The sequence below is a fragment of the Ovis canadensis genome, chromosome Y (genome assembly GCF_042477335.2).
Source record: "Ovis canadensis isolate MfBH-ARS-UI-01 breed Bighorn chromosome Y, ARS-UI_OviCan_v2, whole genome shotgun sequence".
Lineage (NCBI taxonomy): Eukaryota > Metazoa > Chordata > Mammalia > Artiodactyla > Bovidae > Ovis > Ovis canadensis.
The window spans coordinates 1,663,428-1,678,215 of NC_091271.1; the positions used below are offsets into that span (position 1 = coordinate 1,663,428).

The 14,788-nt window shown below is 50.4% G+C and overlaps 1 long non-coding RNA gene across 4 annotated transcripts in view; it reads right to left on the reverse strand.

The window, feature by feature from the left end:
- Positions 1 to 1,337: 1,337 nt before the first annotated feature.
- Positions 1,338 to 14,788, reverse strand: part of LOC138929845 (uncharacterized) — a 28,565-nt gene continuing 15,114 nt past the window's right edge. Inside the window, exons 3-9 of one of the 4 annotated variants that reach the window (XR_011446003.1) lie at positions 13,949 to 14,105; positions 13,500 to 13,653; positions 12,170 to 12,408; positions 5,235 to 5,284; positions 4,665 to 4,762; positions 2,128 to 2,444; positions 1,338 to 1,843 (exon numbers count right to left, since the gene is read on the reverse strand). This is a non-coding gene — a long non-coding RNA (uncharacterized lncRNA). Of the gene's footprint in view, positions 1,844 to 2,127; positions 2,445 to 4,664; positions 4,763 to 4,862; positions 5,285 to 12,169; positions 12,409 to 13,499; positions 13,654 to 13,948; positions 14,106 to 14,788 lie in introns of all 4 variants that reach the window. The other 3 variants (XR_011446004.1, XR_011446005.1, XR_011446006.1) reach the window with 3 other exon arrangements.

Genomic DNA, 14,788 nt, shown 5'->3' on the forward strand with positions numbered 1-14,788 from the left:
TCTCGCTGATAAGATTCGAGGTGACTCCGCAGGGCATAAAGTCTGCTGTGGTTGGAAACATAAGTCACGGCAAAGCTAGTGTGTCACACATAGACACAGGGGCGCTAAGGCATACATTAGAAGCTGCTGCAGTACTTGTGGGTGCAGCCGATCCTAAAAGAACTCAGTCCTGAATATTCATTGGAAGGACGGATGCTGAAGCTGAAACTCCGATCGTTTGGCCACCTGATGCGAAGAACTGACTCCTTGGAAAAGACCCTGATGCTGGGAAAAATTGAAGGTGGGAGGAGAAGCAGGGGACAGAGGATGAGATGGTTGGATGGTATCAGCAACTCGATGGGCATGAGTTTGGGTAAGCTCCAGGAGTTGGTGAAGGACAGGGAGGCCTGGCGTGCTGCAGTCCGCGGGGTTGCAAAGAGTCAGACACGACTGAGCGACTGAACAGAACTGATACAGTGGTTGGGGCTTCCCAGGTGGCTCAGTGGGTAAAGAATCCCCCCCGCAATGCTAGAGACACAGGCTGACGTGGGTTCGATCCCTGGGTCGGGAAGATCCCCTGGAGGAAGGCATGGCAACCCACTCCAGTATTCTTGTCTGGAGAATCCCATGGACAGAGGAGCCCGGAGGGGCTATACAGTCCACAGGCTCGCAAAGAGTTGGACACGACCGAAGCAACTGAGCACGCACGTACCGCTTAAAGATTCTAGGCGCTGTGAGTCTCTCGTCTGAATAGACTGCGATGACTATTTATCGCGGACTCTGCCAAAATGTGTTATCTGGACTTCACACACAATTAGAAACTGTCCATCTTGCGAAGTTAAAAGAACTCTGGGGTACCGTGTAGTACGTCTGAGATGCACAGGGTGGTTAAAACAGCTGCTTGACGAAACCAAACGAGGCCATACTCTTCAGACACATTTAGCTCGTGGCACTGAATTCTGAAGCCAGCGGTTTCATTTCTGGTAAAGCAGCGAGGAATTCTCTTTTGCCCAAGGTCACCTGTGAGAACAGACTTTTGGACTCTGAGGGAGAGGGAGAGGGTGGGATGATTCGGGAGAAAGGCATTGAAACACGTATACCATCATGTAAGAAACGAATCGCTAGTCTAGGTTCGATACAGGATACAGGACGCTTGGGGCTGGTGCACTGGGATGACCCAGAGAGGTGATATGGGGAGAGTGGCGGGAGGGGGGTTCAGGGTTGGGAACTCATGTACACCTGTGGCGGATTCATGTCAATGTATGGCAAAACCAATACAGTATTGTAAAGTAAAAAAAAAAATAAAATTAAAAAAAGAAAAAGAAAAAAAAAATTCAGCTGAGTTTGAATCTGCTGAGTTTGAGTATCTTTTTTCTCATTTTACTGCTTAATTGAAGGGTAGTTGATGTAGCATGTTGTGTTAGCTTCAGGAATACAGCAAAAGGGTTCAGGTATACATATATATGCATATTCGCTCTCATATTATTTTCCATCCTACGGGATTCCACGGTATTGATTACAGTTCCCTTGTGTGCTATGCCATAGGTCTGGTTGTTCATTTCATTGATATATACATAGCAGCGTGTATCTGCTAATTCCAAACTCCTAATTTATTGCCCCCCTTTTGTCATTTGGTAGCCATACGTTTGTTTTCTGTGTCTGCGAGTCTGCTTCTGTTTTCTAAGTTATTTCGTGTTATTATTATTTTTTTAATTCCACATATAAGTGATATCACACGCTGCCTTGTCTTTCTCAGTCCGACTAACTTTGCTTAGCAACGATCATCTCTAGGTCCATCCAGGTTGCTGCAAATGATGCTGTTTCATTCTCTTTGACGGCTGAGAAGCAACGTGCGTGTCCATCGCTATATGAATGGATAAAAAAAAAAAAAGGTGTGGTACATTTATACGGTGGAATATTACTCAGCCATAACAAAGGAATGAGATAAGCCTCTGCATTCTTTACCTGAACTGGGAATGTTACAGGAAGGGGGGGACTCCCCTTCCAGGGTCCGAGAGTGGGATCTCGCCTGATGCTCAGAAAAGAATTGTCCGAGGGGACACATGAGCTGCCCAAGCAGGAGAGTTGATTGGGAAGGGGAGGCCGGATGGAGAGTCGTGGGGTAAGAAACCGGGAGAATCGCTGTACCTCGTGGCTCACGGTCCCAGGTTTTACGGTGATGGGATTAGTTCCCGGGTTTTCTCTGTCCCGTCATTCTGACTCGAGGTCCTTCCAGGTGGTACATGTGGATCGGTCAGCCAAGAAGGGTGCCAGAAGGAAGGATTCTGGGAAATGCTAAGACATGTGGTGTCTCCTTCTGACCTTTCCAGAACTCTCCCTGTAGGGGGATGGCTTGTCGATTCCGAGAGCTTCTTCCCAGGAGGACCTCCTGTCGTAAAATTAACTCCCGCACATGGTTACTATGGAGCCCAGGCAGGGTAAGCGGTCTCAGCCAATGTACGTCCCTGAAACAGGAACACAGATTTTTATGAACCTCACAGCCTCGAGGGCTGCCAGTGACCAGTTCCTGCAAATTCCATGACCGTAATGGGGAGACAGGAAAAGGTGTTGCTTCCTCAACCGTGAAGGCAGAGGAACACAGGGAAACTTCCTGGGGCCCTTTAGGGATTTTGCTGTGGCATCAAGGGTGTCTGCATTCTGCACTGTCTAGCCAACTAGCTGCATTCTCTCGTTTTTTTGAGATCCTTCAGTTAATCCATATTTGGACGTTGCCAGTGATGTTTCAGGAAGACTGTAGAATATTATTAGAGCACACAGATTTTGCAGCGAAAATTAAATCTTTTATTTGGCTCTGTGCTTAACGCATTATAAGACGCGTGCATACATCTGCGTGCACACACAGACACACACACACAGACACACACACAGACACACACACACACAGACACACACAATCAGACATGATAAAGGTTAATTTTCTGTGTCTTGATTGGCCCACAAAGTGCCCAGATATTTGGTAAAATGTGTGTCTGGTATAGGGTGTTTCTGAATGAGATTCACGTTTTTAAAATTTTTTCACACTGAAGTGTCATTTATTTATAACGTTGGCATCCCTGGTGGCTCAGACGGTGCAGAATCTGCCTGCAATGCAGGAGCGCTGGGTTCTGTCCCTGGATCAGGAAGAGGGAGCCCATTCCCTCCTCCAGGGATTCTTGCCTGGAGAATTCCACAGACAGAGGAGCCTGGCGGTGCTGCAGTCCATGGGATCGCAGAGCGTCGGACACGACTGAGCGCCTAGCTTTGATTTTCGCTGCACTTCCATAGTTGACTTCCATCGTCGCGTTAGCTTCCAGTGTACAGCAAAGGGGTCCAATTACACACAGGCGCTTTTTCAGACTCTCTTCCACTCACAGGGTATTACAGGATATTGAATGTAGTTTCCTGTGCTCTACAGTAGGGCCTTGTGGGATGAGATGAACACGAGAACCAGGACACTGAGCAAAGCAGACCGCCCTCCCCAGGGCGGGTGGGCCTGGTCCAACCGGTCGACAGCCTGCTCCCACACTGCAGACGCGGGACACACTGCTACTGACCTGGGGACTGGGGCAAAGGAGGCTGTGAAACAAGATGCCAGGGACGAACCTCGCGTGCCCCCACCGCGGGGGATATGGGTTTGACCCCTGGTTTGGGGAAATTCCACATGCCGTGCAGCAAGCTAGCTTATGCGTCACAGCAACTGAGGCCAGGCACCCAGAGGCGCTGCTCCACACCCAGAGAAGCCGCCGCAAAGAGGAACCCATGCGCCGCAACCAAGGGCCGCTCCCGCTCGCCACAACCAAAGTCCCCCACACAGCAGCAAAGATCCAGTGCAACCAAAGCAAATGAAGAAACAGAGAGGATGAAAGAAAAATAGCTTAACATCCCCGAGGGCGTGGCTTCTATCTGGAGCCACCTCGCTTCACTTCTGTACAGCATTCCACTGTGCTATGATTTCACACTTTATATTCCACTCTCCTGCCCACAGACTCGCAGGTGGATGGCAGGTCTCCATGTCAGAGACACGACTCCTGAGAACGGGCTAACACGTGGACACACAGGCAAGGGACTCTCCAGAGTTTCTACCCACGAGCGCAACTTCTGGGTCACCTTCGGCTTTTCAACACGGCGCCCAGTGGACTTCCAAAGCGACGGTACGACGTATAGTACTAGCGGCAAGGGGCAGAGTGTGATCACTCTTTGCACATACATCAACAGAGGGTTTTTACCCACGGGCACAGGGCTTCCCTGGTGGCTTAGAGGGTAAAGAATGCGCCTGCAATGCAGATGACCTGGGTTCGATCCCTGGGTTGGGAAGACCCCCTGGAGAAGGGAATAGCTACAAACTCCTGTATATTCTTGCCTGGAGAATCCCCCTGGACAGAGGAGCCTGATGGGCTACAGTCCATGAGATCGCAAAGAGTCAGACACGAATAAGCAACTGACACTTTCATTTTCAAAGTAGCCACTCACTGATGCCATACTCTGTGATACCAGACTTAGATCATCATCTCAGCTTGAGGACACATCCCAGCTGCTCTTAGCGTTTGAAGTGTCTTGTGTGGTGACGTTCCGGCCAGAAGAAGGATGAACACCACCTGTGTTTTAGCTATTTCAGCTGGATGGCGTTCAAGCAACAGACACACAAACAGCAACAGCAAGGAAGCAAGAAAGGCAAACAGGAGTACCTTGGGAGGCAGGCGTTGAAGATGGCAGAGGACCAGGTTGGCAAGGATGCTGGGCCTGTCACTCACCACTTGGAAGAAATCTACCCAAGCAGGAACACCTGGAACGGATAAGTAATTGAAACAAAAAGTTAACTGAAACTGCGATAAGTTGACAAAATTCTGGGGCGTCTGCATCAAGGCAGTTCGCATCACTCTCACCAAGACAGCCCCTGACTTCTTAAGTGGTTCCATGTCTTGGGTTTCCCTAGTGGCTCAGCTGGTGAAGAATCTGCCTGCAGTACAGGAGAGCCAGGTTTAGTCTCTGGGCTGGGAAGATTCCCTGCAGGAGGAAATGACAACCCACTCCTGGTATTCTGGCCTGGGAGAATCCCATGGATTGAGGAGCCTGGTGGGCTACAGTCCACGGGGTCGCAGAGTCGAACACGACTGAGCGACTCACGCTTTCTTTTCCTGCACCTCCGAAGATAGCAAGCTGCATCCCAAAGAAAGTTCCAAAGATAGCAAGCTGCGTCCCAAAGTAAGTTTCTCACTTTCAAACACGATTGGTTTACTTTTTAACGGGTTACTCACCTACGTGATTCCTCTTTTGGGAAGCCTGATTCTTCCTGTCTTTTGCTCACCTAGAAAATGTTAAAATAAATGTAGGAAAACATGAGAATATGCACATTCTTGGTGGTGTTTCGTCTCTAAGTCGTGTCCCACTCTTTGCGACCCCACGGGCTGCAGCCCGCCAGGCTCCTCTGTCCATGGGATTCTCCAGGTGAGAATACTGGAGTGGGTTGCCATGCCCTACTCCAGGGGATCTTCCTGACCCAGAGATCGCACCCGGGTCTCCTGTATTGCAGGCAGAGTCTTCACCGTCTGAGCCACCAGGGTACATGTATATAAATATACTGTAGAGTTCTACAGCTATCCTATATAGCTGGTGTAGGAGCAGGCGTACATAAACGTGTTTAGTAATTTGGGGCAATTTTACAGATTTAGCTCTTTCATACTGGGGCTTTCAGAACTTCTAGAGCACCATGTCTGGGATAAATGGATTTGTGCTCTATGAAGAACATTAGACTGGCGTACAGAATTTTCTGTGGGTATCCATGTGCCTTTGTGGTTCATGATGTTGCGGGTCAGCCACTCACTCGTGTCTGACTCTTGGTGACCCCACAGACTGCAGCACGCCAGGCCTCCCTGTCCATCACCAACTCTCAGAGTTTACTCAAACTTATGTTCATCGAGTCACTGGGGCCATCCAGCCATCTCATCCTCTGTCGTCCCCTTCTCCTCCTGCCCCCAATCTTTCCCAGCATCAGGGTCTTTTCCAGTGAGTCGGCTCCTCATATCAGGTGTTCAAAGCATTGGAGCCTCAGCATCAGTTCTTCCAGTGAATATTCAGGACTGATCTCCTTTGGGATGGACTGGTTGGATCTCCTTGCAGTCCAAGGGACTCTCAAGAGTCTTCTCCAACGCCCCTGGGGGCTTCGATTATCCTCGCAGACCCCTGGCTGGTGACAAGAGGCAGCTTCCTTGCAGTCCAAGGGACTCTCAAGAGTCTTCTCCAGCGTCCCTGGGGGCTTCGATCATCCTCGGAGACCCTTGGCTGGTGACAAGAGGCAGCTTCCTTTCTCCGTGCAATGGGCATCTGTGAAACAGCTTGACTTGTAATGAGTGCAAAACCATCTCAGTGCAAGGGAAAAAAAATAGAACCTTAAAAAAGAAAAAACATTTCAATTCCGTGGACGCTCTGATCTCCTGACAGTCTGAGGCCTGATGTCATAGACTGATCATCCCACTCAGTGTCTGAGGTTTCGACGTCTCCGTAAAAAGTCACCCATCTTGAACTCCCAGTTCACAGACCACAGGTATTAAGGATGTTTGCGCAAGACGGGGCTGCCAGAGAACTGGCGCACGTGTGCAGCGGGCTTGGCTCGGATGCGGGGAAAACAGGCTGTCTAGACACGGCCCCCTCACATGCCGCAGAGGGCCAACCGGTGCTGAAACAGTCCGAGTCCCTTCATGGAGGTCACGGGAAGTGTGTCTGCCACAGAACCACATGGATTCCGGGTGTTGTGCTGTGCTGGGTTCTGTCCAAGCAGCCTGGGACACGGAGCAGTAATTTTCAGTCCTCTCTTGTCCAGGCAGGCAAGTGGGAAGGGGGCTCCTGCCTGCAGGCGGCACATGGCGGAATGTCTGGGCCTCCATAATCATGGGTGCCAACTACTCAGAAGAGATTCCGTCTCCCTCTGTAGACAGGGTTGCATAGATAGATATGATGGATGGATAGATAGATATGATGGATGGATGGACAGATAGATAGACAAAAAGACAGCTAGATAGACGATAGGTACTGCAGAGTTGCCAAGTGGTGGCTGAGTCTTTGCGACCCCATGCACTGCAGCACGCCAGGCCTCCCTGTCCATCACCAACTCCCGGAGTCTACCCAAACTCATGTCCATCGAGTCGGTGATGCCATCCAACCATCTCGCCCTCTGTCGCCCCCCTCTCCTCCCACGTTCAATCTTTCCCAGCATCAGGGTCTTTTCCAATGAGTTGGGTCTTGCCATCAGGTGGCCAAAGGATTGGAGCTTCAGCTCCAATAAATATTCAGGACCAATTTCCTTTAGGATGGACTGGTTGGATCTCCTTGCAGTCCAAGGGACACTCAAGGGTCTTCTCCAGCACCACAGAAGGCTGATTCGTGTCAATGTATGGCGAAACCACTACAATATTATAAAGGAACTAGCCTCCAATTAAAATAAACAAATTAAAACAATAAAAAACAAAACATAAAATAAAATTGCTAACAAAATTCATTGATTAATTTTTTTTAAAAAAGCATCTATTCTTCGGTGCTCAGCTTTCTTTATGGTCCAACTCTCACATGACTACTGGAAACACTATAGCTTGCCTATACAGACCTTTGTCGGCAAAGTGACGGCCCAGCTTTGTAATACGCTGTCTAGGTTTGTCATAGCTTTCGCTCCAAGGAATTCAAGCAGAAATCTTCAGAACAAGCAGCTGCTCCTTGTCTATGGCACTGGAATGACACCTTTTATGCAGAAGTCTCGTACGGAAGACTCCACACACGTCATCTCCTGGTATTTTTCCACCTTTGGGGACACCTCATCTGTAGCGCTCACGCCTCCCCCGACAGACCCCAGCTGTTACCATCAACAGGCGTGTCCGTAAAGAAATCCCTTTTCCCCTGTATTAGCAGTGTTAGTTGCTCAGTTGTGTCCGACTCTTTGCGGCCCCATGGACTGTAGCCCGCCTGGGCTCCTCTGTCCACAGGATTCTCCAGGCAAGAACACTGGAGCGGGCTGTCATGCCCTCCTCCGGAGGATCTTCCCGACCCAGGCACTTCTCCTCTGTAAGTAGCATCACACAGCCGTGCTCTGCACCCATTTCATGGGTCTGAGTCGTCTCCTTTTGGAAACCTCAGGCTATCCCTCTTCCTCCCGCACAGTGTCCAGGCCGCTGCGTCCTCTCCCTGCCAAGCTCCCACAAACGGAGATAATCCTAATTGCTAAATGGATTACTGTAAATATCCATTTCGCAAGAACTTAAACCCCAACGGCAGCCCTGAAGCCTGAGGTGCCTTCCAGAGGGATGGCGTTGTGGGTGATTTAGGAGGAGCGTTAAGGAGGTGATTGATGGGGAAACATCTCCAAGAAGAGAGCTGAGAGGATACAGGCGGGTCGTGGAAGCGGCCGTGGCGTCAGGAAGGAGACAATCATGGAGAGCGAGGGTCGTCTCTAGGGATGGTGGGCGTCTCAGGTCCCAGAGACGAGATACATAGATAGTAGATGATAGGTAGGTAGGTAGGTCCGAGAAGGCGATGGCACCCACTCCAGTGCTCTTGCCTGGAAAATCCCATGGATGGAAGAGCCTGGTGGGCTGCAGTCCATGGGGTCAGGAAGAGTCGGGCACGACTGAGCGACTTCACTTTCACTTTTCACTTTCATGCATTGGAGAAGGACGATGGCACCCCACTCCAGTACTCTTGCCTGGAAAATCCCACGGACGGAGGAGCCTGGTAGAGTGCAGTCCATGGGGTCGCTACGAGTTGGACACGACTGAAGCGACTTAGCAGCAGCAGCAGCAGGTAGGTGGATAGGTAGACGGGCTTGCCCTGAAAGCTCAGCGGGCAAAGAATCCGCCTGCAATGCAGGAGAGCACAGTTCAGTTCCTGGTTTGGGAAGGTCCCCTGGAGAAGGGACAGGCTATCCACTCCAATATTCTTGGGCCTCCTGGTGGCTTAGCTGGCAAAGAATCTGCCTGCCATATGGGCAACCTGGGTTTCATCCGTGGGGTTGGGAAGATCCCCCTCACTGGAGGAGTGGGCAACCTGGGTTCCATCCGTGGGGTTGGGAAGATCCCCCCACTGGAGGAGTGGGCAACCTGGGTTCCATCCGTGGGGTTGGGAAGATCCCCCCCACTGGAGGAGTGGGCAACCTGGGTTTCATCCGTGGGGTTGGGAAGATCCCCCCAACTGGAGGAAGGCATGGCAACCCACTCCAGTATTCTGGCCTGAAGAATCCCCATGGATAGAGGAGCCTGGCGGGGCTTACAGGGCATGCGGTCACAGAGAGTCGGACACACTGAGCGGCTAAGCACACATACACAAAGGCAGATACACAGACACAGATATTAGATTAGACAGACAGACAGACAGACAAGACACCTGGTAGGTAAGATGATAGATATGACAGGCAGGTAGATAGACAAACAGAGCCACAGACAGACAGACAGATTAGAGAAATAACGGTTAAGATGATAGACAGGCATGATACATGGGTGAAGCGAAGCAAAAGCCGCTCAGCTGTGTCCGATCTTTGTGACCCCACGGACTATACAGTCCACGGATTTCTCCAGGCAAGAATACTGCAGTGGGTAGCCTTTCCCTTCTCCAGGGGATCTTTCCAGCCCAAGGAATCGAACCCCAGTCTCCTGCATCATTAAAGAAACCCAGGCAGATTCTTTACCAGCTGAGCCACCCGGGAAGCCTGATACACAGGTAGGCAACTATTAATAGATACGGTAAAGCGTCTGTTTGCAATGCAGGAGACCCGGGTTCGATCCCTGGTTTGGGAAGATCCCCTGGAGAAAGCCCACACCAGTATTCTTGCCTGGAAAATCCCATGGACGGTGGAGCCTGGTAGGCTGCCGGATGGGGTCGCAAAGAGTCGGACACGACTGAGCGACTTCACTGTAACTTTCAGACAGAAAAATAAGAGAAAGAGATGGACAGGTAGACAGACGCTACACAAGATGACAGATAGATACTGGTAGGCGGGTAGTTAGGTAGATAAGGTAGGTGGGAGATAAGACAGATGATAGTCAGATGGATACAACAGGTAGTTAGGTGGGTAGTTAGGTAGATAAGGTAGATGGGAGATAAGACAGATGATAGTCAGATGGATACAATAGCCAGTTAGGTAGGCAGACAGACAGATAGAGACAGACAGACTGAGACAAAGAGAGAAGCATCCACACACAGCAGAGGCCACATCCCCTCTTAGTCTAAGCAGGTGTCATCTCCTGCTAATAAGACAAGATGGGTTCTCCCCCCAGCATCTCAACAATGACAACATCTCCTCCTAGGTGAAGGCAGCCGTTGGTACTCATTCCAGATACGAGAGGGAGGGGCTGGGGGAAAAGAATCATCAGTTTCCTACAACTCTTGTAAGTAAGTGAAGGTCGCACAGTCATGTCCAACTATCTGTGACCCCAGGGACTGTAGCCCCGCCAGGCTCTTCTGTCCTTGGGATTCTCCAGGCAAGCATACTGGAGTGGGGTGCCGTGCACTCCTCCAGGGCAAGCTTTCTGACCCAGGGATCGAACCCATATCCCTGCTTTGACAGATGCATTCTTTACCCCTGAGCCACCGGGGACGTCTTGCATATCAAAACTTAGGAACCCGATGCTTTAGAAAGTCTCAGTTTGCCGGCACAGCCACTTTGGAAGAAGTGATGACGCTCCCTCCCTCCCCCCCCACCACCATAAATAGGATTGACACCTCTGAAAGCAAGCCCTCATCCCTCTCAGTGAGGGGACTCCACACCACCTCCTATTGCGTCTTTTCATTTGCTCCTAGAAGAAAAGGTCTCCAGGCCGTTAATAATGGAATTCTCGGCTTTCCACACTGAAAGGATGATCTGGAGCTCCAATGCGTTTGGAAAATCATTCTCAAGGCTGACCTCATCCGTCATCGACGTCTTTTGGCAGAGGCTGTGTGTGCTTCCCTGCCCGGCCTGCTCGGCAGACACACCAGACGGACGTGGGACGCTGTGCTCTCCACTGACACAGAGGAGCGCTGACCTGAATCTAAAGGTTGAGTGTCTCCAGTTTCTGCTGGTGACTCGCCTCGATCCCTCAGCATTTTCAGAGCCTCCCGGTTCCCAGGCAACAGCCTGGGCAGGGCGGGGTGTCTGGATGGACAAGAACTTCCTGGAGGGTCAGAATTCAGGAATCAAGGACCAGAGGGTTCGGGCGACATCACGGCTCTGTTCTCAGAGCACGTTTGGAAAGGCCTCTCCCCCTTTATGCTCACTTCCGTTCTCGCTTTTCAAATCGGGTGTGCGTTAAAAGAAAAAGCAGACACTGATTCGAAAAGACAGCATGCTCCTCAATGCTCACGGCAGCACAGTGTACAAGAGTGAAAACGTGGAAGTGAAAACTAAGCGTCCAGCAGCAGGTCAGTGGATGAGGAAGATGTGGTACGTTATATACGCAGTGGAATATTACGCAGCCACGAAAAAGGGCGGACAAATGCCATCTGCCGCAACACGGATCAACCCAGGGACGATCACACTACGTGAAGTCAGAGAACGGCAGTGTACCTTATCACTTACATGCAGAATCTAAGAATGAACAAACGCATCCACACAGAAAAAAGACCCACAGATATTACCCAAGGGGAGAGGGAAGGGAGAGGGTCAAGACGGAAGGCGGGGAATGCAAGGTACAGACCACTGTGTATAAAATAGGTAAGCTGGAAGGATACATTGTGCTTGGAAGATCACGCTAAAGGCTACACTGTCCACCACAGGGAACAGGACCAGTATTTTATGATACCTTGAATGGAGGATGCTGCTGCTAAGTCACTTCAGTCGTGTCCGACTCTGTGCGAGCCCATAGACCACAGCCCACCAGGCTCCCCCGTCCCTGGGATTCTCCAGGCAAGAACACTGCAGTGGGTTGCCATTTCCTTCTCCAATGCAGGAAAGTGAAAAGTGAAAGTGAAGTCGCTCAGTTGTGTCCGACTCTTAGCGACCCCATGGACTGCAGCCTCCCAGGCTCCTCCGTCCATGGGATTTTCCAGGCAAGAACACTGGAGTGGGGTGCCATTGGCTTCTCTGTAAATGGAGTATAAACTGTAACAATTACGAATCACTATGTCCTGCATCTTAGAGCAATGTAAGATGTCAAACCAACTATACCTCAATAAAAATTAAATCGTAAATACATAAAAGCCCCCCCCCCAAAATAATAATAAATAAAATTCTAACCTTGAATAGCTTGGGATTTTCAGGCAGGGCTGAGCTCTGCAGAGACTTCTTCTCCAACAAACGTCACGTTCCCAGATTGTAGAGACTGGGACCTGGTATGTTTTCGGACAGGGACTCAGGCCACGAGAGAAACAAGCTGTCACAATTGTGAAGGGTGACGCTTTTTTAATGATTACCAGTCCCATCACTGTGTAGCGCAGATGGGCACGTGGCTGGGTCGTGACCGCCTTGCTTCTCTGCTGGAATGGAAACAAAGCCGGGTTAGAGTGAAAACGAGCCTCGGGAGTTTGCCCTTCAGAGTCTACAGACGTCTCTGAGAGGTCCCAGCAGAGACGAAGGGGGACTAGTTGTTGACATCTAGTCACTCAGTCGTGTCCAACTCTTTGCAACCCCGTGGACTGTAGCCCGCCAGGCTCCTCTGTCCAAGGGGATTCTCCAAGCAAGAAGACTGGAGTGGGTTGCCACTTCCTCCTCCAGGGGATCTTCCCGACCCAGGGATTGAACCCAGCTCTCTTGCGCCCCCTGCATTGGCAGGCAGGTTCTTTACCAACTATAACTAAGCATGCGCGCTCCAACTACCGAAGCCCGTGCGCCCCAGAGCTCTTGTTCCACAAGAAGAGAAACCCCCTCAGTGAGAAACCCATGCACCCCAACTAGAGAGTCGCCCCCAATCGCCACAACGAGGAAAAAGCCCACGCCCAGCAAATGAAGACACAGTACAGGCAACAATAAAGAAATAAAGGCAAATGGATGCTCACTCTCCAGGTGAAAAAAAAAACCTGTAACAGCCACTGAAAGACAGCAACACCTTCAAGATAACCAGCCTCTCTCAAAGTAGCAAATAAACACTGCTACAAAAGAAGCTGGAGGGGGAAATGGCAACCCACTCCAGTATCCCTGCCTGGAAAACCCCCCAGACGGAAAAGCCTGGCGGGCTACAGTCCATGGGGTCACAGAGAGTTGGACACAGCTTAACACACACGCCAAGCTAAAGAAAGATGAGCAAATCCTAAAAGATTCTGTCAGGATTCCAAGGGAAACACTCTTTTTTTTTTTAAACTTCTCACATCTGGAGCTTCCAGAATCTGTCCATTGAGCACATTTTAAAAATAACGGACACATCCACAGCCTCTCCATATGAATTCAAGATGCCCTGATGAGATGCTGTAGGCTTCACTCTCGTTACTTTTGAGAGAAGACGGTTCTACTGAAGAGGATGGAACGTCCGAGAGAAAGAGCCTAAGATCTCATTTTAAGGAACGTTTTATGTATCTTTTCATAGCTCCAGATGATTCTCCCCATAGAGACAGGTCAATATTATTATCATTACCATTTTTTAATAACAGTTTTGCGTACAGCCTCTCGAAAAACTCCTTTGGTGCGGGGAAGGAAACTTTCCATCATGAATAAAAAGCACATGGTGAGGCTGAGATGACATCAATCTGATTCCTGCAGGGCGACAGGACTTTGGGAATTCTGTGCAGCTAAAAAAAGGAGGAAAAGAGGAGAAGCCACACAGCTTAGTTAGCACAGAGGAGGGTAAAAGCCAGCAACGCTTGCAATCATCATCAAGGCCGATGAGAAGGGGGACCACTCTCGGCGAGGCGGTCATCTTTAGGAGCTCAGCATCACTCAACGTGCATCACGCCTGTCTTAGACCGCGAGTTGCCGGCAGGTCTTCCTAAGCCCTACGTCCAGTGTTGGGCAGCCGGTCATCCCTCCCGGACCCTAGGGTCGTCCTCCTTTCTGGGCTCCCCATCGGCCGACTTCATGACTCACGTCTTGACCACAGACGTCTCCTGCCCCGCCCGTCGAGACTGTGCCACCCACTTCTCGCCGGGTGGGGCGTCTCCCCGACACCCTGCTCTGCCCTTTTCTCCTCCTGCGCTTCCATCAACAACGTTACAATCAATACCAGATGTCGGATGGGGCTGGACTTTAACAAAAAAAAAAAAAGAAGAAGAACATTTAAAAGAACAGGTCTGCCGGCAAAAGCCACCTCGTGGAGGCGGTTGGTTCCGTTCTTCCCAGACTGACCCTCTGTCGGAGATGGTCTCACAGCATTAAGATGCTATGGGGAGAGGTCATGTCATCTTTTGCTTATCCTTTTCTTTCTCTTTTTTAATTGGAAAGTGAGAGTGAACCTCATTCAGGCATGTCTGACACATTGCAACCCTGTGGACTATACAACCCATGGGATTCTCCAGGGAAGAATACTGGAGTGGGTAGCCTTTCCCTCCTCCAGGGGATCTTCCCGACCCAGGGATCGAACCCAGGTCTCCCGCACTGCAGGGGGATTTTTTTACCAGCTGAGCCACAAGGGAAGCCCAAGAATACTGGAGTGGGTAGCCTTTCCCTCCTCCAGGGGATCTTCCCAACCCAGGGATCAAACCCAGGTCTCCCGCACTGCAGAGGGATTTTTTTTACCAGCTGAGCCTTCAGGGAAGCCCTCAGCTGGAGATCTACCATATGACCCAGCAATCCCACTCCTGGGCACATAAACCCTGAGAAGACCATAATTCACAAAGACACACCCACCCCAATGTCCAATGCAGCACAATTTATGACCGTCAAGATATGGAAACACCCTAAGTGTGCATCAACAGAGGGGCAGATGAA